The sequence below is a fragment of the Typopeltis vanoorti genome, chromosome 7 (genome assembly GCF_054136105.1).
Source record: "Typopeltis vanoorti isolate ZY-2024b chromosome 7, IOZ_Tvanoo_1.0, whole genome shotgun sequence".
NCBI classification, from domain to species: domain Eukaryota; kingdom Metazoa; phylum Arthropoda; class Arachnida; order Uropygi; family Thelyphonidae; genus Typopeltis; species Typopeltis vanoorti.
In genome coordinates, this window is record NC_143555.1 from 97115924 (window position 1) to 97141073 (window position 25150).

Consider the following 25150-nt stretch of genomic DNA (forward strand, 5'->3'; position numbering starts at 1 on the left):
AAATAGTGGGTTTTTGTGGGGCGGAGTTTAAGGCTTTCTCTTCAAATGTCTCCATAAAGAAATTGCCCAAGGGTGGGGAAAGTGGTGAACCCATGGCTGTCCCCTCTATCTGTTTGTAGATGGTCCATGATTTATCTTTGCATGATAACTGCATTTTTTTAAATAACAGTATTCAAAAGCATTTGCATTATATAAAATGTTCAAGTATTTAATTAACTAATTCCACCAGGCTTGGGTTTGAGGCTACATCATAAGTGGCCGGTATATTTAGAGCTCGTGTAAAATTGATGATTTTATCTGTTATATTCAGAGGAACAAAATTAGTTTCTTACTTTCTTCCTCATTTGCTTTGTTAGTTCCTTAGTGCGCATACCATATCTTTATGTTCCTGAAGATGGCAATGTGACATTGCCGAAATATAGAAGTGATTCATTAAAGTTATCTTTAATTAAATACTTCATATGCATTGTTAATTCCGTAAATTAATTACCAGTTATAATAATTTAATAGGAAAGACAAATAAAATTCACATAAACAAGAGTGGAGGTGTCCCTCATTGTGAAGCCAGACTCACTTTTCATAATGCATTCAGGCACATAATTCGGTCCATGATTTATCTTTGCATGATAACTGCATTTTTTAAATAACAGTATTCAAAAGCATTTGCATTATATAAAATGTTCAAGTATTTAATTAACTAATTCCACCAGGCTTGGGTTTGAGGCTACATCATAAGTGGCCGGTATATTTAGAGCTCGTGTAAAATTGATGATTTTATCTGTTATATTCAGAGGCATCTATTCCGGGTGTGCTAGGCATGCAGTGCACATCCACAGAATAGCGATATTATCTATATTTTATTGTTGCATTTATTCCTGTTAAAAACTCTCCTAATTGTTTCCTGGCTTCATGTGATTCCTAAAATTAAACACAATAATGATTCATGAAGAGGACACTTTTCGATGCGTAAGCACTGCATCACAGTCGTTTAAATAGCCCAGGTGTGGGTCGAAAATACGTACATCTTTGAACAGATGTATAGATAGCACAGCAACTCAAATTCTTAGCATTCCAGTGGTTTTAAACCACCAAGAAGGCAAGGCAGGGTGTGTGCTGAGATAACAGCACCCAGAAATCAATGACTGTGATTGGTTATTGAGTCAACCAATCCAACTGAACATTGTTATTTGTCATGAGTTGCTGTTTTTCTTTTCTGAGTTTCATTTGTTTTGCATGCATGAAGTGTGAAGTGATGTGTTTAGGAGACCGATATAGACAAGCTTTTAATATATAATTTTCTATAAATAATTTATAACTTTTTTTGCCCATATTTACAATGAGTAACAGTGCTGACAATCTACTGTATTTCATTTTCTGTTCAGAGCTTTTGTGGATTGTATGATTGCAGTCGAAGGATGTAAGCCTCATCCTTTTCTTCAAAATTTTACACCTTTGAGTAATTCAAATATACTAACCAAATAAAGCATTCTCCTTCAGTACTGTTTTCTAATATATCTTAAAACAAACACATTTCCCACCCACCCCCACCCTGCTCTACACAGATCTGGTTACAATTAACTGATAAATTAAACACAGTATTCAAAGTTATCCTTGTGTTGGACCAATTAAGATGAGTGCTAATGCACTAAGCACTCTTAAAACTTTCATACATTGATAAAAGTGAAATCATACGGTGAAATTGGTGTGAATTTTGTAGCATGAGTTACATAAGCCATAGTCGTGTCCCGACAAAAATGGGCACACAACGCCACTGGTTATATTGTTTTTTTTTTCCTTCGAAAATTAGTGTTTTATGGTATATTAGGCCAGAATTTTATCTTTTTGTGTGAGATATTGATAAATAGAGATGTAAAACAGCCTCAAAAAACACAAGAAATGATATCCTTTCTTTTAGTGTCACACGGTAATCAGCATTCGTTTTAGAAATTATGGACTTTACAACCGTGTTATAAATAGCTATTTTAATTTCTCGATGTTTCGACCTTCATATTAAAGTAGGGATCTGGATAGGTATCTGGAGTATATACAAATATACAAGAACAAGCTGAGTTACATTTCACAAAAGAAAACTAAAGAAACAATGATTTGATCACCGGTTATTCTACTGGCATGACCTCTAGTGGAAAAAAAAAATACAGATAAAATTAAAAATTAATTAATTATTTATTTAGAAATTACATCAAAGCTAAATTCTATTTAAGATAACATGAGAAAAACATTCTTTCTTATGGATAGTTTTCTTACAGTAACAATGATGTCCTATTTTTAACATTACAATTGTTATTTTAGATTTAGGATTCTGAATTATCAATAGTTCTGTTTATAGTTAACTCTTAGAGAGAAAGGTTCCGTGGGTAGAATATGTGCCTTCCATATGGTTGGGATTTTTAGACCATCATTATTGTTCAGATTGGGGTGGTAGATAAGAATCTCACATTAAATTTGCGTTCATACCATGTTTTGGTGTGATGTAAACAACTCGTGTTTTTCTAGTCAATTCTATGAAAAGTGTTCAGGGCATGATCAGAAAGGCCAGCTTGACCATAGTTATTATATTTAATGTGTCGTTTATTTTTGAGTAATGGCCGTTACTCAAAATCAGATATACAAAATGTAAAATCTGAACTTTCAAGTTACTTGAATGCAGATATTTGGATTATCCTCGAAAAGATTAGGGACAACACAGTGAACCATATCCTTCAAATTAAAAAAGAAAATTTCATTCAAATTTCATAGACTAAAAGATAGACAAAGCCAACGGACATGTTCAAATTTCTCCACAGTGAACGTTAACAACCAACCAGAAGCAAGTAATAACAGGAGCCACCAATTTCCTGCAGGTAACAGTAACGTAGTTAACCTATCCAACCATGCCTTAAACAAAGATGAAATCTCGCTACTCAGCAAAGGACTAAACTTTGCTTAGCACCCAATTGATGAACAAAATGGATTTTATTTGTAATGTTGAAAGAGGCTTAAGATTCATCCCAAATAACATAGTAGACAAAATGTGTTTAGAAACCACCAACATTTTAAATATAAATCATAAGAAAACAATAACAAGCAACTTAACGAAACACGAATTAACAGCGGTGAAATCATTAAAATCAAATCCGAACATCGTAATAACTAGAGCTGATAAAGGAAGTGTCACCATTATTCTAAACCGAACCACTTATTTAGAAAAAATGAATCTGCTAGTCTCAGACAATAGTACATACCAACTTGTTACTATGACCAACCAATAGAATAAAAAAGAAAAGACAACTACTTAAATCAATTACTACATGGCCCAAAGATACAGTCAAAAAAACTACTTCTGCACTATGCTTGTTGGATTGTGATAGAATGAAATTTTAGGAACTCCTATCTTATCACAATCTAACATGCGTTTCCAAACAAAAAAGGGAGATAAATACAGGTGATTGCCTCTGAGTATGAAATAATTGCTATGTATATATATCAAGCATGTTTCACTATGAGAGATTAAATAAGTGTGTATTTTGTACCATTCACAAATGAGTTAAAATTAATAATGAAAGTAAAACGTTAGCAGAGTTTTATGAAATAATATGTATCAATAGATATAGAATGTTAGCACAAATTCAACATGAGGGGGGGGGTGAAGTCCAAAGGTCACGGAGCAGTGACGCGAGGGTGCGGCTCGCCCCAAGCAAACAGCGTGACATCAGTGCACGTATGATAACGGAGAAGGCCAGATGGTGTGACGTAAGACCATGTGAGTGTTAGCTGGACATCGCGAAAAGTGTGAAACGCCGAGAAAAAAAGGAGGGAAATATAAGGGTCATGCACCCCTGAAAAAAGGCTTTTTGTTCCTGGATCTTCTAGTGTTCATCTTTCGTAGTGGTGAAGGGTGGCAGTGCCTCCATACCGGAGGATTCCGATTAAGGCAGCAGCAGAACTCGGTGGTCGTATCTCCGCGGAAGAAATAAGCCCGGCAGTCCATAGAAGGCCAGATTCCAGTAGACCATTGACGAGATACAGAACCAATAGGCAGATAAGTAGACTTTATTTGTGTTTCATTGAATGTGAATGAGAGATTTGTGCCACGTTGATAAGTTCAGAAAAGGGAACATTAATGATATTGAATAAGACTGTGTAGTTATTGTTTAGAGAGGGTTGCCTTTAATCTTACTGCCTATCACTGTGATAAAGTTCATTAATATGTTGTAAGAAGTTACGAATATGTCTAGAGTGAGGAATTGCTAATTTATAAAGGGATTGTAAAAGATATAAATGCTACCTTGTGTGGTCTGACAGAACTACTGAGATTTAGAAAGTTGTGATAATCATGCATGATTAAAGTATTTAAGAGTATAAATAAGATTCTTACTTTAGAAAATTACAGCATAATCAGTTGTAAGTATATCTGTAGTATTGTAATATTTTAACTCTGTCCTGACTGTCAGGAACTCCCTTAAGATGGGAATTAAGCTAATAGTATCGAATGTACATATTTTTGATATATAATAAACCTTGCTTTTGTATCTAACTAAGACTATCTGTGATTTCTGGAATCCGATGCACCTCTTATAAAATTAATACGAGCCTATGCGGGAGACTAGAGAAAAGTAAAGTTTGGCCATGTCTGCAAAGTTGCTAGGTATCATTTAAGCACTGTCCTGAGATTACCTCTCGATTGTTAATATTACTAATCTAATAGCGCTAAGTGGCGCAGCGAAATATAAATTTTCCTGGCGTTTTACGAGAGGTAAATCTCAGACACTCTGATACTCTGGTGTTGCCTCGATCTCGAGGAAATTCTATTGTCCCTCAGAGGTACCATGTGATACCCGATTGAGAGTATAACGGAGATCTGACACAAAGACAAAAGAATAGTTATAATAGTAGAAAGTCGACACAACAACGCTCGTTCCCCAAGAATTTATGGTCTACCAAAGATACACAAACAAAACAGACCACTCCAGCCGACAGTCGAAGGTATAGATAGCTCGAATTATCACCTAGCCAAGAAATTAGTGGCAACACTCAAGGAGCTAGTAGCTCATTCCCCCTCTTATATATCAGAAACACACAACACTTCATAAACATAATCAAAGACATTATGTTAGAAAAATATGATTTATTAGTCAGTTTTGACATCTCTGCCCTTTTTACGAATGTCCCAATCAATGAACAATCCTTTTACAGAACAAATTCCCTCCAGATATCACGGCGCTCTTTGTGCATGTATTACATTCTGGTTATTTTGTATGGCAAAATGCTTTCTGCCTACAAAAAGAAGGCACAGCCATGGGCTCGCCATTATCCCATCCCCCCAAAAATAACGTGATGTTTTCGCGATCTGGTCCCATGGCTGCCAGACACTAGACACTTTCCTTAGCCACCTGAACAAACAACACAAACGCATACAGTTCACAATTGAGATTGAAAAACAGAACACACTTCCGTTTCTGGATACACCTGTCACACATCTTCCTTCCGGCAGTCTTTCCTTTACTATTTACCGGAAACCGACACATACTGGCCAACATATACACATAAACTCCTACCACCACTCAACACAAAAACTAGGTGTCATTAGTACTCTAAAACACAGGGCTTTGAAGATCTGCTCCAATGAACATGCGCTGAATGACGAATTTAAAATTGTCAGCAATACTTTTCTAAAAGACGGTTACAGCCAAAACACCTAACAAAATTCTTTACAAGACCTCAATAAAAAACAAAAATAAACCGGATTACAATAAAACTATAACCATTCCTTACATTAAAGGGACATCAGGTAAAATAAATAGAATACTACAAAAATACAACCTCAAAGCCACCTTTAAACCTCCTGCAAAAGTAAAAAGCTTACTCAACTCATCCAAAGACCCACTCCCTCCACTGGCCCACCCTGGAGTATACCGTATTTATTGCACCTGTAATATGCCATATATAGGGGAAACAGGATGCACAATTCCTATCAGACAAAAGGAACATAAACGACATTAAATATAATAACTATTGTGAAGCTGGCCTTTCTGATCATGCCCTAAACACTTTATATAGAATTGATTGGAAAAGCACCAGTTGTTTACATCACACCAAAACATGGTATGAACGCAAATTTAAGGAAGTCTGTGAGATTCTTATCAACCATCTCAATCTGAACAATAATGACGGTCTAAAAATCCCAAGCATATGGAAGGCACATATTCAACCCACGGAACCTTTCTCTCTAAGAGTTAACTATAAACAGGACTGTAGATAATCCAGAATCCTAAATCTAAAATAATAATTGTAATGTCAAAAATTTAAGCACCTACTTTAATACAGATGGAAAGCAAGATAAAGAAATAAAAATAAGAACAGCCATAGCTAAAGATGCATTCTGAAAAAATAAAGATCTGCTCAGAAGTTCTGTGAGTATCGAGACAAAAGAAAAGAATGATAAGAACATTAGTGTTCTTATCATTTTCACATATGGAAGTGAGACCTGATTATTCAAGAAGATAGTAAGGCAACAGATAATGGCTTTTGAAATGTGGTGCTATAGGAAAGCTCTGAAAATCCCATGGATAGAACATGTGACAAATACAGATGTCCTACAGAGAATGAGAACACAGAGATATTCATTACAGGAAATGATCCAGAGAAAGATGAGATTGGCAGAACATGTACTGAGAGGTTCAGCAGAACAGAGGATACTAAAAGTTTTAGAAGGAAAAATTATGGGAGAAGGATCAAGAGGTAAAAAAACGAAGGACATGGCTTGAAGATATAAGATCATGGACAGGATCGCATGGCTATGCAGAAACAAAAAGGAAAACCACAACAGAGAGAACTGGAAGGACATGGTGCTGCACCCTCTCACTGAGGAAGCTACTTGAAGAAGAAGAATGTTAAAAATAGGACATCATTGTTACTGTAAGAAAACTATCCATAAGAAAGAATGTTTTTCTCATGTTATCTTAAATAGAATTTGGCTTTGATGTAGTTTCTAAATAATTAATTTTTAATTTTATCTGTATTTTTTTTTTTCACTAGAGGTCATGCCAGTAGAATAACTGGTGATCAAATCACTGTTTCTTTAGCTTACTGTGTGAAATGCAACTCAGCTTGTTCTTGTATATTTGTATATACTCCAGATGAAGACCTTAATATGCAGGTCGAAACATCGAGAAATTAAAAGAGTTACTTTTAACACAGTTGTAAAGTCTATTATTATTATTATTATTATTATTATTGTTGTTGTTGTTGTTGTTCCGGGAAACTCCAAGGAGTCGACAGACTCATCGAGGGAGACCCTAACATCATGTCAAGAACAACTATTCAACATTCACACAGTATCTATCATACCTTGCCTTGAACTCATTCACGGTTGTAGCACCCACAACAGACTCTGGAAACTTATTTACCACTCTCCAAGTAAAGAACCTAGCTCTAACACCCTTGTCAACCACGCTCTTCCCAGCTTCCATGCATGGCCCCTAGTCCTCCCACCACCAGTCATATTTTCAAAAATATCTTCTGGATCAATCTTATAAAAACCCTTCAGTAATTTGAATGTGTCAATCATATCATCCCTCCTTTGCCTATTGTCCAATTTCTGCAACCCACAAATCTTCAACCTATTCTCATAAGGTTCATTCCACAGACCTGCTATCATCTTGGTCACTCGTCTCTGGACCCTCTCCACTTCCTCCCCATCACGAAGAAACCCTGGTGCCCATAGCTGGGCACAGAAGTCCAGATGGGGTTTTATCAAGGCTCGATACAGAGGAACAACAACTTGTTCGTCTCTGCATGTTAAAGTATTTTTCAGAAGCCAAGTGATTTGGTGAGCTGTTTTAGTTACTTTTGCAATGTGCCCCCTAAACTTCAACTCCCTATCCACCAACACTCCCAAATCCCTGGCCTCATCAATCTCCTGGAGTATGGTTCCACCAATGCGATATACTGCTGCTATTCTTTTCACCCCAAAGTGCATAACCTTACACTTTGCCACATTAAATTGACATCCAATTTTTCCTAGCCCAGTCCTCCAAACTATCCAAATCATCCTGTAAAATTTTGACATCCTGTGCACTCACAATTGCTCTACCCAACTTTGCATCATCAGCAAACAAGTGAACACTTCCTCTCAGATCCTTTCCAATATCATTGATGAACAAATTGAAAAGCAGTGGTCCAAGAACAGAGCCCTGTGGCACTCCACTAATCACAAGACGTCTTTTAGACTCCACTCCTGAATAAACCACTCTTTGATATCTCTCCTTCAACCACCCTCTTATCCATCTCACCAACCCTATATCTATACCCATCTGCTCCAGTTTACTGATTAGGGTTTCATGTGGTATCCTATCAAAGGCCTTGGCAAGGTCCAGTAGTATCACTGTAAACCCATTACTCCTATCCAGTTCAGCCGTCACTGTGTTATAAAACGTGAGCAAGTTACTGAGGCATGATCTACCCTTCACAAAACCATGTTGTCCCCCATACAATATCCCATTTTCATCTATCCAATCCTGTATTCTTTTCTTGACTCATTTCTCTAAGACCTTGACAATGATTCCTGATATGCTAATCGGTCGGTAATTTACAATGTCTTGGGTCTTGGAACCACCTTTATGCAGTGGAACTATTTTCCCCTCTTTCCACCCGCTCGGGACTAACCCAGACCCGAGACTCAAATTAAACAAAATGGTCAAGGGTACTGACAATTCTTTAGCTGCTTCTCGTACAACACGAGCTGGTATACCATCCAATCTCACAGATGTATTGACATTGAGGTTATGCAATAGACTACTCACCTCCACTTCATTAACCACAATTCCCGTATAATCTACTGGTTTATTCGTTTCTGCAATGTCACCACCTGGATGATATACTTTTGCAAAGTGCTCACTCAGTAACTCAACTATCTAAACTGATTCAGTTACCTCCCTACCATCGGCATTCTTTAAAATCAATCTGCCATGTACATTTTTCCTTTTACTTGCTACATATCTAAAAAACTGTTTAGGATTCTCTTTAGCCTGCATGGCCAATGTTCTTTCGTAATCCTTTTTTTACCACACTCATCACCCTTCTGGCCTGCGCTTTATACCGTTCATGTGCCTGCCGGTCACCCTTCTCCTTAAATTCCCTCCATAGTTGTTGCTTTTTTTGCAACTCAAGCTTAATGGTGTTATTCATCCATTTAACCCCTACTTGAATTATTATTCGGACTCTAGGTATACAGTCAGCCATTGCTTCATGCAAGCACTTCTTAACTACCTCCCATGCACTATCAACTTCTAGTCCTTACAGTTGTACATGCCATGGCACTGAACCAATCAAACTCCTAAGCTTGTCATACTTTCCTGCCCGATAATTCCACATGTACCCTGTCTAATTTCTAATAATCTCTATAATTTCTAAAATGAACAAAAAATGGAACACTAACAAGAACAGTGTTCCATTTCTTATGTTGAGAAACTACTGAGAAAAAGAAGGCTTGCCTAATTAAAGACAAACTTGTGGATACTGAAAATGATTTATCCTCCAAAAATTGCAAACTTAAAATAGATTATTAGACAGATGATGTGGGAATTACAGAAAGATGAGTGGCATTTAGAGGAATATAGAGAGGACAAGATAATTAAGCAACAAATTGAGGAACAACAAAACACAGAATCAAATAAGTAATGAAAATCAGATAGGTAAAATAGACTGTAAAAAAAAAAAAAGATATTATTAGGTATGGTGACTATCATAACACGCCATTGAAGTTTTTCTGGAATAAATATTAAAAATATAGCATGACAATTTAAAAACAGAAAAGCAAAGAAAAAGAGATTGTAATTCTAGTAGGTATGAATAACTATTAGCAATAAGTTCAGTATGAGAGAGGACATGAAAGGATTGTTAGAAGACGTAAGAGTGAGAAAGTGAAAATCGTAAGTATATTACCCAGATATGATAGAAATGAATTAAGAAGTGCCATGATGGCAAACGATTCAATGCATAGGCTGTGTAGAAGGAATGGATGCAAGATTTTGAATGTGTGGAGTAAGTTTGAGAGAAGAATGATCTGTATATGAGGGATGGCCTATGCTTGAATGCATCTGGTATCAGGAGTGTTGAAAAATTATTAATTGGTATAAATCCTGACATCCCCCCATCATAGACAGTAAGGGAAACTAGATTATGATGGGAGGAATTGTGAGAATCTATGTGAAAGAGCAACAATGTCATGTAACTGTGTTAATGATGGGAATGGGCATTTATCATGAAAACGATTGAGGAGAGATTGATTTTCTGTTCATCCGGTTTGGACTTATCAAGCATATGAAAGGATGTTTATATAAGTAAGGCACTAGATAATAAAAGTGATCTGTAAGTTGTCCAACTGGTCACAGATAACAGAGAAAAGTATACAAAAAGGCATACAGGTAACTTATATCTGTACACAAATGCTAGGAGCATCAGAAACAAAAGAGAATTTGTTGCCTAGATGAATGCACTGCAACCTTATTGCAATGCATTCATCTAGGCATTAGTGAGATCTGGCTAAAAGAGGCAGATATACTAACTGGTATTGAGGGTACAAAGCATCAGCATTTTTAAGAAGGACAGGATAGGGGAGGTGTGCTGCTAATGATATTGGAGAATGACCTCCTCATGTATTTTACTCAGAGGAGGAGGAGGAAAAGGTGTTCCATCCAGTATCCTTCTAGCAAAAACACTTCTATTCTTATACAATGCCTGCACTTGGGCAAAAAAGATGTTCTCTCTCTCTCTCTGCATATATCCAATGGATGATGTAGGATGGTACTGAACCAAGGGGAGTCAGGAAAGTTCTGATAAACACCTAGAATAAAAATTAATTGTCTTCTTATATATCCTAAAAGAAAAAAGAGCAAATTATTACAATTTAATGAAACATTGGGGTTAAAGGGTTTTTAAGATATGTTCTCTCTTGTGGTTATATCAGTTGCTTTAATATAATTTTTGTTCTAGGTTTTTATCAGAACTTTCCAGACCCCCCCCCCATCATAATTGGAAAAGAGGATCATATCTGGCAAATTCCGTTTTCAAATATTGAATGATTCCATGTTCTAAAAGAAACTTCATGAAGTGACATTCTGATAATTTGCTTTAAAATCTTGTTACTATATGAATGGAAAAGATATCAGCACCATAACTGTTCATCAGGAGCTAAAGAACATTGTGGTTTAATTGCTGCACAGCCACACATAAGCCTAAAAGGGCAATGCCAAACATCAGGTGGTGTGGAATAAAGCTTGCTGCCATTGGGTCCTGGAGCAGTGGAAATATGTTCTCTGGAGTGATAAATCATGCTTCATCATCTGGCAATCCAATGGACAAGTTTGTGTTTGGAAAAATGCCAGGAGAATGCTACTTACCCAAATGTTTAGTCTGAAGCTGTTTTTCATGGTCCCCAATGGGCTCCTAATTCCAGTGACAGGGAATTTTAAGACCACAGCCTATAATGACACTCTAGACAATTCTGTCCTTATAACTTAATGGCAAAAGTTCAGTGAAGGCTCTTTCCAGTATTGCAGCAACATCCTCTGCCCCTTCAGGGGGGGGGGGGCATTGCTGTTTGTGAAGTTTGTACAGAATGGTTTGATGAGATAGATGTTAAAGAATTTGACTGGCCTCCACAGCCCTGATCTCAATCCATCAAACATTTGAGAGATGAATTGTAATGCTAACTGTGAGCCAGACCAAATTGCTGCTCTTCTAGAAGAATGTAAGGGAATGACAGCAAAGTAGTGGAAAAGCCCAAATCTAGCAAAAAGCCTTCCCAGATGACTAAAAGCTGTTATAGCAAGCATCAAAGGGCAGACTAACTCCATATTAATGCTTTTCATATAAAAATGAGACTTGGGATGAGTAGGCATCTGAATTTTTTTGATCAATTAATATAAAGTGCAGAGAACAGTTAGTAATATTACCGAAAACTAAGTCAGGGTATAAAAGAAAAAATTGACTATGCAAGCTAAATACAATCCATCATCAAATTCCTGATATATACCCTCGGGGATGGTGGGGGGAGGTTACAGGATCTTATGATAATAGTACATGAAAAGTTACATTACTAACTTCCTATCAACAATTTTCCTGAAGATCAGCCTGTTATCTGTCAATATCTGAAAGATTTCATTTATCTGTGTCGGTTTTGTTGATTCTTTATTAAGGTAGGGTATAAATAGCTGCTGTATACGCCATTGGAAGAACAGAGGAACTATTGGAAAAGACCTGTGTTCAATTCTCTTCGTGACAAGGGGAATCCTTATATGTGCTTTTTCAGTTGAAGGTGGGTTAGCCGATCTCATATGGTGGTAGCAGGTTTTTCTTCTCCTGGAAACTTCTCCTGGTTTTTCATCTCTCGTACAAACAAATCAGCCTCAGAACACATGCAATTTACAGAAAATAAATATTGCTGTTGTTGATGATGAACAATAGATGCTGTTGATGGTAATAGTTTTATAGTTGGAGAATTAAGCAGTAATGGAGAGGATGAGACGTATTTAGTGAAATAGTGGTGTGCACTCCCATGAAACATCCTTGGACTCCCTGGAGAGTCACATAATAATATTCCAATATTATCAGATCTTATATTTCTGTCTTTTAAGGCACTTTTACTGTATCAATCCACCTACATCTTAGTCTTCTTCTGGGTCTTTTTTTCTGCTATCCTGATAAAGAACACTTCTTTAGCTAATCTTTCCTCTCCCATTCTATTTAAGTAGCCATACCACCTGAGATTAGCTCTGCTAACACAAATATTATATAGAATTTTTTTACTCAGCAAGTAAAAGAAAGAATATGTGTTGAAGAATAACTTCACAGAATACACATGGCACATGTGTCAAAAGCCTGATGAACTGTTCAAACAATGTGCTCATTTCCCTAAGATCTATCAACCAGGTGTATGTAACACGACACTCAGTGCAACCATTACATTGAATGAGGAGCTACAGGTACATGAGAATGAGATTCAACTGCTGTTGCATAACTTGGATAAGAATCTAGCAACAGGGAAAGATGGGATATCTACGCATCTGCTAAAGGTCAAACTGGCTAGGTCCTTGATATGTTTGTATAACTTGGTCTTAACTCAGGAAAGATCCAAATGGAAAGAATACATGATAGTTCTGTTGTACAAGGACGGTGCAAAAAACAACGTTTCTAACTAATGACCTATCAGTATCTCATCATCATCATCATCATCATCACATTCCTGACATGTACCCTCAAGGGGGTGTACAGGATATGACAGTATTACATGAAAATTTACACCATTACTAACTTCCCATCTACAATTTTCCTCCAAATCAGTCTGTTACATGTCGACTCCAACATTATCAGATCTTATATTTCTATTGTCTAAGGCACTTTGTACCATATCAATCCAACTATATCTTTGTCTTCCTCTGGGACGTTTTCCTGCCAACCTGGCAGAGAACACTTGTTTTGCTAATCTTTCCTCATCCGTTCTGTTTAAGTGACCATACCATCTGAGATTAGCTCTGCTAACTCATTCCTGGATGCTGACAATGTCATATTCTTTCCTAATATCCTCGTTTTTAATATGATATTGCCATTGATGACATCTGTTCATGCCTCTAATCTTTCTCAGGACTCTCATATCTGCAGTCTCTAGTCTTTGGTCAACTGTTTTACTTCTGACCCAGCTCTGAGATCCATAAGTTAAAACTGGTTTGAACACTGTCTTGTATACAGCTAATTTAGTGTTCCGACTAATTTCTCTCTTATTCCATACGAATTAATTCAATTGACTTCCTACCAGCTTTGTTGATTCTGTTGTCTATTTCTATATTTAATTTACCATCTTCACTAAAAATCGCCCCTAAGTAGCTGAAATGTTTTACTTGTTCCACAGGTTCATTATTCAAAACACAATTGACATTTTCAATGATTCTACTATCTTCATTGTCTTTGTCTTTTTATTGCTGACCTTCATACCATATCTATTCCAACAGTTATTCAACTTAATCAGGGAATCTTGAAAACTTGTAGCAGATTTATTTAGAACTATAACATCGTCCGCATAAAGCAAAGAGCTGACATTAACATCTCCAACTCTGATATCATGTTTAATACCACTTTCCTTCATAATGTGATCCATATAGATAATGAATAACAGAGAGGATAATGTGCATCCTTGTCTCACTCCAGATTTAACATTAAACAATCTTCCTGTACTTCCTACAATTCTAACTGCTGACTTACAACTCAAATACAGACTAAGTATTGCTTGATATAATGCATCATTGACACCATATAACTGTAGCGTATCGAATAGCTTCTCTCTTGCCACCTTGTCATATGCCTTTTCCAGATCGACAAAACTTAAATACAGATCTTTGTTATATTCCCATGCTTTCTCAACATTTGTCGTAAAGTGAAGATCTGATCCTGACAGCCTCTATTTGGCCTGAATCCAGCTTGTTCTTCACCAAGCTGATCTTCCACAATTCTTCTCATCCATTTCTCAAGTATACTTGCATAAATCTTGCCAGGAACACTGAGTAGGGAAATACCTTAATTCTCACATTCAGTTTTATTTCCCTTTTTATATATGAGTACTATGAGAGCTCTACTCCAATCATCGGGAATTTGTCCCTCTGTCCAGGCTTTCTGAACTATGCAGTGCAGCCACTGTAAGACTTTTATACCACAATACTTCAGCATTTCTGGTCTAATATCATCTACTCTTGCTGCCTTTCCACATTTCAAGCCTTTGATAGCTTTTTCTACTTCAAGTATGGATATGTATTCCTGACTGCATGCCTGGGCAGTGTTTTTTACCACTGTGCTATCATCACTGCTTGTTCCATTTAGCAGTTTTTCAAAGTAATTACTCCATACTTCAAGGTTATCTTTTTCTCCTGTTTTCATTTCATCTTTATGATCTCTAACTCCTTTTACAGCATTCTTTTCTCCATTTTTAAGCTTCTTCAACAACCTCCAGAATATCTTACCACCTTCTTGATATTTATTTTCTATGTTCTTGCTAGTCCTCCAATTACTTTTGTTTAGCTTTCTTACATTTGTCTCTGTATTCTCTAAGAGCACAAGCTGATTTATTTGCCAGGAAATTTTGATATGCTTTCTTCTTTTCCTTCACTGCCTCTTTAACTTCCTGTGTCCACCATGGAGTTCTGATTTTTCTATCCTTGCAGACAACCTCACCACATGCCTCTCTGGCTGAATCAATCAGGGTTTTCTTCAAGGCTTGCCATAGAATCTCCAAGGTTTGGTTCCTGTTCTCAAACTATTTCATTTTTTCTTCAATAATCTTTGTGTATTTTAGTCTACAGTTCACATCTGAGAGCTGATCAACTTTTATTCGCTTTAAAACTTTCTTACATGTTATTCTTTTCAATATGAAATTTAATTTTATCCTGCTCAAGACTAAATAGTGATCACTTCCGATTTCAAATCCTCTGTACACTCTGGTGTCCTGCACCAGGAAGAAAACATCACTATCAACAATAACATAGTCAATGAGACTTTTCTTATTCCTTGCTTCTTCTCTCCATGTGAATTTGTGCACATTTTTATGTTGGAATATGATGTTATTAATAACCAGTCCATGTCCTGAGCAGAAATCCAACAGGTATTTGCCATTATTATTAGATTTGCTCTTTTCTCCATATTTTCCCAAAATATTTTTGTATGTCTGACAATCATTTCCTACTCTGCTATTTAGATACCCAACAAGGACCAACTTTTCCTTTTTCATTGTGTCGGTTGCTTTTTCTAAAGCATCAAAAAATTTCTCCACTTCTACCTTAGTAGAACCTTCAGTGGGACCACAGGCACAAATAAGTCTCATTATCCAATTTCCCATTCTGATATTTGCCCACATCACTCTACTTGAGACTGCCTGCCATTGAAGAAGATTAGCCTCGTATTTTGTGTTGAATACTATGGCTACTCCTTCTTTTCCTTGATTGTCATTGCCTGAATATAACATTTTGTATTTATTGCTCAGAAAGATCTCACCAGTTTTTGTCTTTTTTGTTTCAGTCATTCCTATTATATCAATCTGGTACTTATCTAATTCTTCAACTAGCTCCATTTCTTTGCCATTCAGGCTTCTTGTGTTGAGTACCGATCTTTAACTCTGGTGATGTTGAGTTGGGGTGTGCTTTCAGATTTGTTCCAGTAGCTGACTTTTCGCTGTTCGCCCTGGTTCCCTGGCAAAAATAATGGGGCCTTGTTTAACCGGGCGACACCCCAGCCGGCATGAAATTTTGTCATGTTGTACCATCATTTTCTATATTGGTTTAAGCCAATAAGAATACAATTTGGTCGGCTAAATCCCAAATTGCCAGCCCATCCTCATTCGTTCAGTATCCAGGTAGATACCCAACATGGTGCACCACAAGAAGATGAGGACTGGACATCAGGTCAGAAGCCCAGGTCGGTTCTCTGCATTTCTTTAAAGGCTATGTGGGGGGGGGGGGGGGGGTCTCCTCTTAGTTATGCAGCTTTGACCCTTCAGCACACCTATGAGTATCTGTCAAATTGTAATGAAGATTTTAGAGAAGTTGATAAGAACTCGCATACAGAAATGAGTTGACTGACAAGCTATACTTTGCAAAGAACAGCACAGGTTTATTAAAGGGAGGTCATGTTTTAGCAATTTGTTCATATTTTATAATAATGTTATGGCTGAATTGTATAAAGGGAATGGATACATTATGATAGTGTTGGATCCTACTTCGTCTTAATCTGTACCTTGGATCCGACATGTTATTTACTACGATGTTCTTAACCTAACAATAGTTGCTAGTTGGTTTCTAATTCAAATATAGAGAAAATTTATATTTAAAGACTGCGCCACTCTATATCTGAATTAGTTCAAGAATTGAAGAAAAATCAACCTTCAACTATTTCTCCTTAATATATATACTGGTCGAGTATATTTGACTTACTTAATTTACCTGCTTTGGTTCGAATATTTTATGAATGGTGCAGTAAAAGAGATTCAGGCAAAATACAACTTTTGATTAACAAAAACAAACATTTAATATAAGCTATATAACACATACATAAATTCTACTTCTAATTTAAACAATAAAAACAAGTCAAACATTAAGCCAAGTCAATCACATTAGTTCAACCTTCCAAGCCTTCACATACACTTTCTCAGCTTCTGAGTTACAAAGTTCCTACACATATATAAATATAATAGAACTTCCTATCTAATCAGTTTTCACACACTTCTCAGTCATGCTATAAGTTCAAAATATCGCAGGCACTAATAGTTGAAAATATCTCTCTAACAATTCTTAACTTCAACTCTCAATCACAAAGAGTTTCCACAGTTGAGGTTAAGCATAGCGTAATTAACACACAATTCTTCAAGCAATGAAATAAAACACTATGAAAGACCTTACCGGAAATAGTTCCTAGTACATCAATTATGTTGTGAGCAAACTTTTGGAATTTATTTATCTTACTTAAAAAAAAAACACATCTACAAGACTTATCCACAGTTATACTTAAAGCACTATCAATCACACTTCAGAATTCTAGACATCAATTACAGGGTACTTCAACTATCCTAGTTACCACTCATAAACTAATTAAAACACTGTGAGGTTCTTTTCAAGGCAAATCGGAAATAAGCCGCAATTCTAGACCAGCTGGGTTTATTCAGATTTCTTCCTTAAACGACCAGCCCTTTATTTTATCCGATTGTAGCATTAATTTCCTTCTATTATTACTGCTGATTTCACTTTCAGCTAACTAGAAAATTCGTTTCGTCCTTGCTCACTTATAAAAATTATCCACTTAACTCCTAGCCTTAAGAACCTTTTATTTATTTCTACTTCTGTAGTTTATCCCCTTGCTTCCTTTCACTTCAAAATTTCCGTTTCAACTTCCCTTGTTACCTTTTATTTTTTTTTATTATTCTCTCTCCAGCTCACGCTCTGTTCCACTCGCGCTCGTTTATTTCATGCGTTTCCATGACAACAAATAAACGTAAACATTTTTGTTAATATTACATATGGCTATACCACTACATTGAGTTAATAAAAACACAATAAATAGAATATTAGAGCTACTTAATCAATTCTTTCATTTCATATACAGATAACTATAATAATATTCACGTTACAATATATATAAGTTATAATAAATTATACACATATTATTGTTTAATAAATTAATAGTTGATTAAGTTCAGAATAAATACTTAAATAATAATTCTTAAATAAGGAGTAATAAATAACTTTTATACAAGTCATGATTAATATATAATAAGCAATGTTAAATGTGAATAAAAAAAAAAAAATACACAACATAGTTTCATTCACAGTTTAACATAGGCTCACCCTTTCTTTGAAAAAAAAAATTTTTGTTTTTAAAAAAATTTTTTTTTTTACATTAGGCTCCTTCATGGAGGAATTAGATTACATATTTCTTTTTCGATTTCTCAAGTAATACCTAGTTTGAATAAAGCTTGGTTCCTTATTATGACTTGTGCATTTATTCTCATTCTCTTTCTCATTAAATTTCTTGTTGCTTTCATTATCAAATTCCGCGTGTCTTCTATGTCTGTAGTATGGGATCGACTCTTCCGAATTCAATTCATGTTCTGCATTAATACTACTGTGTTTTGCTCCATTAAATAGACTGGTCACTTTTGCAAAATTGACTTCAACTGTTAGATTTTTATTATTGGTAATTTCCGATTCAGGTTTGGTCACTACTATTTGTTGTTTATCAATGACAAGTGATGTGTCAGTTAAATAGTGCACATCAGAGTTATCATCACTATTTTTCTCAGATAATTGATTTACAGATGACTCTCCTTTAGTAGATGGTCCCAACTCATATAGCAATCTAGACTGCTTTGTCTGATGCCTAGTCTCATCATAATCAAGAACTTCATTTCTTTTGGTATATCTCCTCTTATTCATCAGGGATATTTCCTTCTTAGAAAAATCACAAGAGAATTGATATCTTGCCAAGAAGTTTGTTCCTAAGATAATGTGGGAGCTCAAATTGGAAGTAGTGGGAACAACAAGTAAGTCTTGCCACACATACAGTGCAAATTCTGGTAGGTATATCCTTGCTCAAAGTTTCTCATATGCTACAGAGTTTGAATCTGAGAGAGAAGTAATCCTTACAGGTTGTCTTAACTTGGCAGTGCTCTTCCATAATTTGTTCTTTAAGGTTAAGAAATAATCCATTTTGATGGTAGAGGCATTGCACCCTCTGTCCAACAAGATGTCACATTTAGAGCCTAGGATATCTCCTCTAATTCTCATCATTCTTTCATTAGATGTTTGATACTTCAGAATTCTGTTATTTCTTCTGTGGGTTACATATCCAAATTTTGAGTTCCATCTGCTGTTATAGTAGTTTTCCTTGTTACGGAAACAATTCCTGGCATAATGTCCAACTTTGTTGCAATTATAACACTTAAGAGGATTTCTTTGTTTTGTCTCTGTTTTAGATTGAGGAATAACAGACATCTGTTGTCTAACGTCATCTAGTCCTTGAATTACTTTACTTAGACTAGTTAAAATAGGTCGATTTTGTTTTTCCACTTCCTGTTTAATCATCTCATTAATTTTTACCAGTAGTGGGGCTTTGATTTTCTTGAGACTTCAAGGAATTAGCTGATAATTGTTTCACAACTTCATTAAGACTATCTATTATTGGTTGATTCAATTTATTCACCTCCTGGTGAATTAAAGTTTTTACTTCTGTCATCAGTTTCTTGTCAAATTGCTCCTTACCTTCAGTTATGCAGTTAACATTACTTGAGTTTTCTCCAATATTCTTTGCTTTTCCTTTTTCATCCTTATTTCTCCTTTCAATTTCTGATTGGTTGAAGGAACAATCAGTTTTATTCACAACATTCACAAGACTTACATTGGTTGAGGGATAAAGGTCTCGTAATATTTGTTCTTTTTCCTTAACACTTTTGAGACACTCTTCTAAAGTAGAAATTTTCTTCTTATATGCTGTTTCTCTCAATTCTTGCCTAAGACCTTGCCGGAACTGTTGGAATACAGCCCAATCCAAGTGAGGTTTATCTTCATTAGTAACATTCAAACTGTTAGCTAGTGTCAATAACCGATTATGAAAATCAGTAATAGTCTCCTTATCCTTTTGAACTACTCTCTGTAACTTCCATAAATTAGGGCCTACACTTTTAAGTTTACAAAATTGAGACAATAAAGTTTCTTTAAATTTAGAATACTCAAAAGTTTCCCGAAGTATTGGAGAAGAATATAAGAATGTTTTTGCTTTACCTATCAATTTACTTCTGATTAGAATTAGTAGTTGAAAATCAGTCCAGTTTGCTATTTCTCTAAGTTTTTCAGCATAGGTAAAAAAAAATAGTACATCATCTGATTCTTCACCTGAAAATTGGGGAAAGACCTGTTGGGGTTCACCGTAAGAAAGAATTCACTATCATTCATTTCAGAACTTGATGTAACAGCCATAGTGATTTATGAATTACTAATTTAAATAATACAATCTTTCTATTTTAAAACAAACTTTTATCTTTGCCTGATTCCAGATTATAACCAGTTCATTGTGATTTATTTAATTTATTTTCTAAAATTTCAGGGAGTAATTCCACGATTATTATTACAAAGCTAAATTCAATCTCTTAACTTATAGTTGTTAAATTACTTCTTATCGATCAAATCACATCCTGTCGACTGCGCCATTTTGTTGGATCCTACTTCGTCTTAATCTGTACCTTGGATCCGACATGTTATTTACTACGATGTTCTTAACCTAACAATAGTTGCTAGTTGGTTTCCAATTCAAATATAGAGAAAATTTATATTTAAAGACTGTGCCACTCTATATCTGAATTAGTTCAAGAATTGAAGAAAAATCAACCCTCAACTATTTCTCCTTAATATATATACTGGCCGAGTATATTTGACTTACTTAATTTACCCGCTTTGGTTCGAATATTTTATGAATGGTGCAGTAAAAGAGATTCAGGCAAAATACCACTTTTGATTAACAAAAACAAACATTTAATATAAGCTATATAACACATACATAAATTCTACTTCTAATTTAAACAATAAAAACAAGTCAAACATTAAGCCAAGTCAATCACATTGGTTCAACCTTCCAAGCCTTCACATACACTTTCTCAGCTTCTGAGTTACAAAATTCCTACACATATATAAATATAATAGAACTTCCTATCTAATCAGTTTTCACACACTTCTCAGTCATGCTATAAGTTCAAAATATCGCAGGCACTAATAGTTGAAAATATCTCTCTAACAATTCTTAACTTCAACTCTCAATCACGAAGAGTTTCCACAGTTGAGGTTAGGTTAAGCGTAGCGTAATTAACACTCAATTCTTCAAGCATTGAAATAATACACTAAGATAGTCCTTACCGGAAATAGTTCCTAGTACATCGAATACGTTGTGAGCAAACTTTTAAATTATTTTTATGTCACTTAAGAACACATCTACAAGACTTATCCACAGTTATAATTAAAACACTATCAATCGCGCTTCAGAAATCCAGACATCGACTGCAGGGTACTTCAACTATCCTTGTTACCATTCATAAACTAATGAAAACACTGTGCGGTTCTCCTTAGGGCAAATCAGAAATAAGCCGCAATTCTAGACCAACTGGGTTTATTCAGAATTCTTCCTTGAACGTCCAGCTTTTTATATTATCCGATTACAGCATCAATTTCCCTTTTATTATTACTGCTGGCTTCACTTTCAGCTAACTATAATATTCACTTCGTCCTTGCTCACTTATAAAAATTATCCTCTTAACTCCTGCCCTTAAGAACTTTTCATTTACTTCTACTTCTCTAGTTTATGCCCTTGCTTCCTTTCACTTCCAAGTTTCCATCCCAACTCTCTCTTGTTACCTCTTATATTTTTTTATTATTCTTTTTCCAGCCCTCGCTCTGTTCCACTCGCGCTCGTTTATTTCACGCGTTTCCATGACAACAAATAAACGTAAACATTTTCGCTAACATTACATAAGGTTATACCACTACATTCAGTTATTACATAATGTTAAACTTTCACAAACAAGAATAAATAGAATATTTGCATTTCAATAAATGCGTAGTTAAATTACAAATACAAGTTCTTATAATATTGACATAACAATAAATAAAATAGCTTAATAATATTTAATACAAAATCTTATTACTATTAACACATATCTTTGATTAAACAATTAAATATTAGATATAATTAAGGTAATTATATGATATCAAATTATAATTTAAGTTATTTACATTAAATAATATTTACAAATGTAGCCTTTGTGATGGAAGATCATGTTGGATTCTGAAGCAAATAATAATTACTCTAATATCTACATAATCAGAATCCAACGATAGAGTTGAGCTTTGCTAATGCATCTGCTAGGCTACCACATGAAAGGCTGCTGCATAAAATAGACAATATAAGATTGAAATATAAACTACTGACTTGCATAAACGAATGAGTGATGGATATGTTAATATTAGAGATTTTTATTTAGAGGATATTATCATAATATTAATCCTACTTAATGCACCATTGTTTAAATATAGGATTTTTAATTATTTAATATTATCCTGTCTATAGAGATGATCTCTGTTCAACAATTATTTTTTTTATTCCGAGTGTACATAGATATTTATTTATTGCACAAAGGTTCACTCCAATTGGTGTAATGACATTAACTCTTTCTTTCAGAATCCAAATAATCACTTCCTCAAGACCAAAATACAAAATAAACACATTTAATATAACAAAAACAATATATATATATATATATATATATACTTCAAACAAATATTACATAACTACAAATTTAAATGGATCCAAGGCCTTTTAAAAATAAACTTACACTTAAGACTATACTAAACACTTTGTTTTCACAATGACAAAATGTTCATAGCCAGTTTCTTTCTCTGTCAAGGCTCTTTTCCGAAGTGACTTTATTCTTCATTTTCACAGGATCCTTTCTCAATACTTATGTAGCACACATTAATTCTTTCTGACTCAATTCTGTCTCTTTTTAGTAGAAATAATAGTTAGATCCAGCGTGCTTAAGACAGATGAAACTTCCAAATCAGGGTTTTCTCGAACATTCTTTTAGAACGTAAATAGCAACTTCTTCTTTTATTCACTGATGTTTATTGACAGTCTTAACTCTTCCACTTTAAAAGAATTTACAGTTCTACGATTCCCTTTTCAGAACCTACTATAAATCTTCCAATTAGTGTTTCTTCCAATATTTCTTTTAAAACACCTATAGCAATATTTCCCTTTTATTTATCAATACTTATTCCATTTTAAACTTCATAGTTCCATGATTCCTTTTTCGGAATATACTATTAATATTCCTCCGACTGTCACATAAAAAAACTCAATTTCCCCCGAATCTAAATGTCTGCCAGCTTGTGTTCTAATTTTCTCTCCGAACACTCTCCTTGTTTACTCTCCCGTTGCTTCGATACCCAACTTGTCAGCTGTCAATCATACATCAAACTTCTCAGCGAGCATGCGCACTCCATGAAACTGATAAGCAAGAAGTTAGGTATAATGGCTGACACGTTGTCTCCGTTAGCGACAAGAGAATGTCTTCATAAAAACACAAAACTTAATATTTTAAATTACAATAAATTTGTTTAAAGTAACACAACTATTCCAATCCGGTAAGTACATCAATTTTTTTAACTTCTTTACAATTCATTTTGACAAAACAATTTCAATAACGGTCACATCGCAAGTGCCGACAATCGTGTTATGAAACTAAAACTAATAAACATATTAACATAAACAATGCATAAAAATATTCAGAATATTAAATTATGATTATTTTTACAGATAGATATCTGAAAATGGTATGTGGTGGATATGAATCTACCAGATTTAAGGTGACAAGCGGTGCTGCATAAAATAGACATTATATTTCAATAGACAATTGAAATATAAACTACTGACTTGCATAAATGAGTGACTGATGGATAGATAGATATCTGAAAATGGTATGTGGTGGATATGACTCTACCAGATTTAAGGTGACAAGTGGTGTTCCCCGAGGGATCAGTCCTTGGACCATTGTTGATCAATCAATGGTCCAAGGACTTTAGTGATATTGGAAAGGACTTGAAGATGTTTAATTGTTTGCTGATGATGCAAAGATAGGCAGGGCAATCAGGGATTCTACTGATATACTACTATTATACTGATTCTACTTCTGAATGGGTGTTATAGCATAGAGTGAGTGGAACAATTTACCTATTGAAGTGGTGAGTGCATCTAGCATAAATGAGAATAAGTTTAAGAGAAGATATAACAGCCGGTGTGGGTGATGTATGCCCTGTCTCAATGAGTACTTGACTCCTGGAGGTCTCAGTTTATTATTATTAAAATCATCATCATCCATATTCATAATAGCACTCTAGTGTTGTTTTAAATTCATTTATTGAATTTAAAACAACTACTCAACATCTTCAGAGCAAAATTTTAACTGTGACAAGCACACAATCATTACACTAAAACAGAAATAATTCAATTTGTAACTGATGCAGAACTAATGTCCTAATAAGGTGCCCTCTAGAGGATGGTTAAATGTAAAGTTAATTTGGATAAGTCAGGCTATCTGGTCTCAGAACGACTGTCTCCCAGATCTTTGGCAAATTAATACAATCATATTTGTTTAGGTTGAGGGAATGCTTCATAGCAGATGCTGATTCTAAAAATAGTCTTTCAGACCTATAGCAACTTCTGTGTGAAACCAATGTCTTTCTCCATTTCATCCCATGTGAAGGAATATCCAAAATGTGGTCTGCTTGTCCATAAAATTTGGTGTGAATATGCTGGGTAGAAAACCAGAAAAATATTACAAAGTTTAATAAATAAATTTATTTATTTTTCTGTGTTGGTGTTGTTTATACCGTGAGACAATATTATGAATAATCAACAACACCTAAGCTTTCCAATATGAATATTATTATTATTTATTTATTATTTAACACCTCCAGGGAGTCCAAAGGCTCATCGATGAAGGGCACCTACTCTACAACTCTGTCTCCACCACTCAATCCACCAACTGACCGCAAATACACCAACGGCATCTATCGCC

At 35.0% G+C, this 25150-nt stretch overlaps 1 protein-coding gene across 5 annotated transcripts in view; it reads right to left on the minus strand.

Moving 5' to 3' along the window:
* LOC150104886 (uncharacterized) overlaps positions 1-25150 on the minus strand; it is a 695785-nt gene that overhangs the window by 515480 nt on the left and 155155 nt on the right. The window lies entirely within an intron of this gene.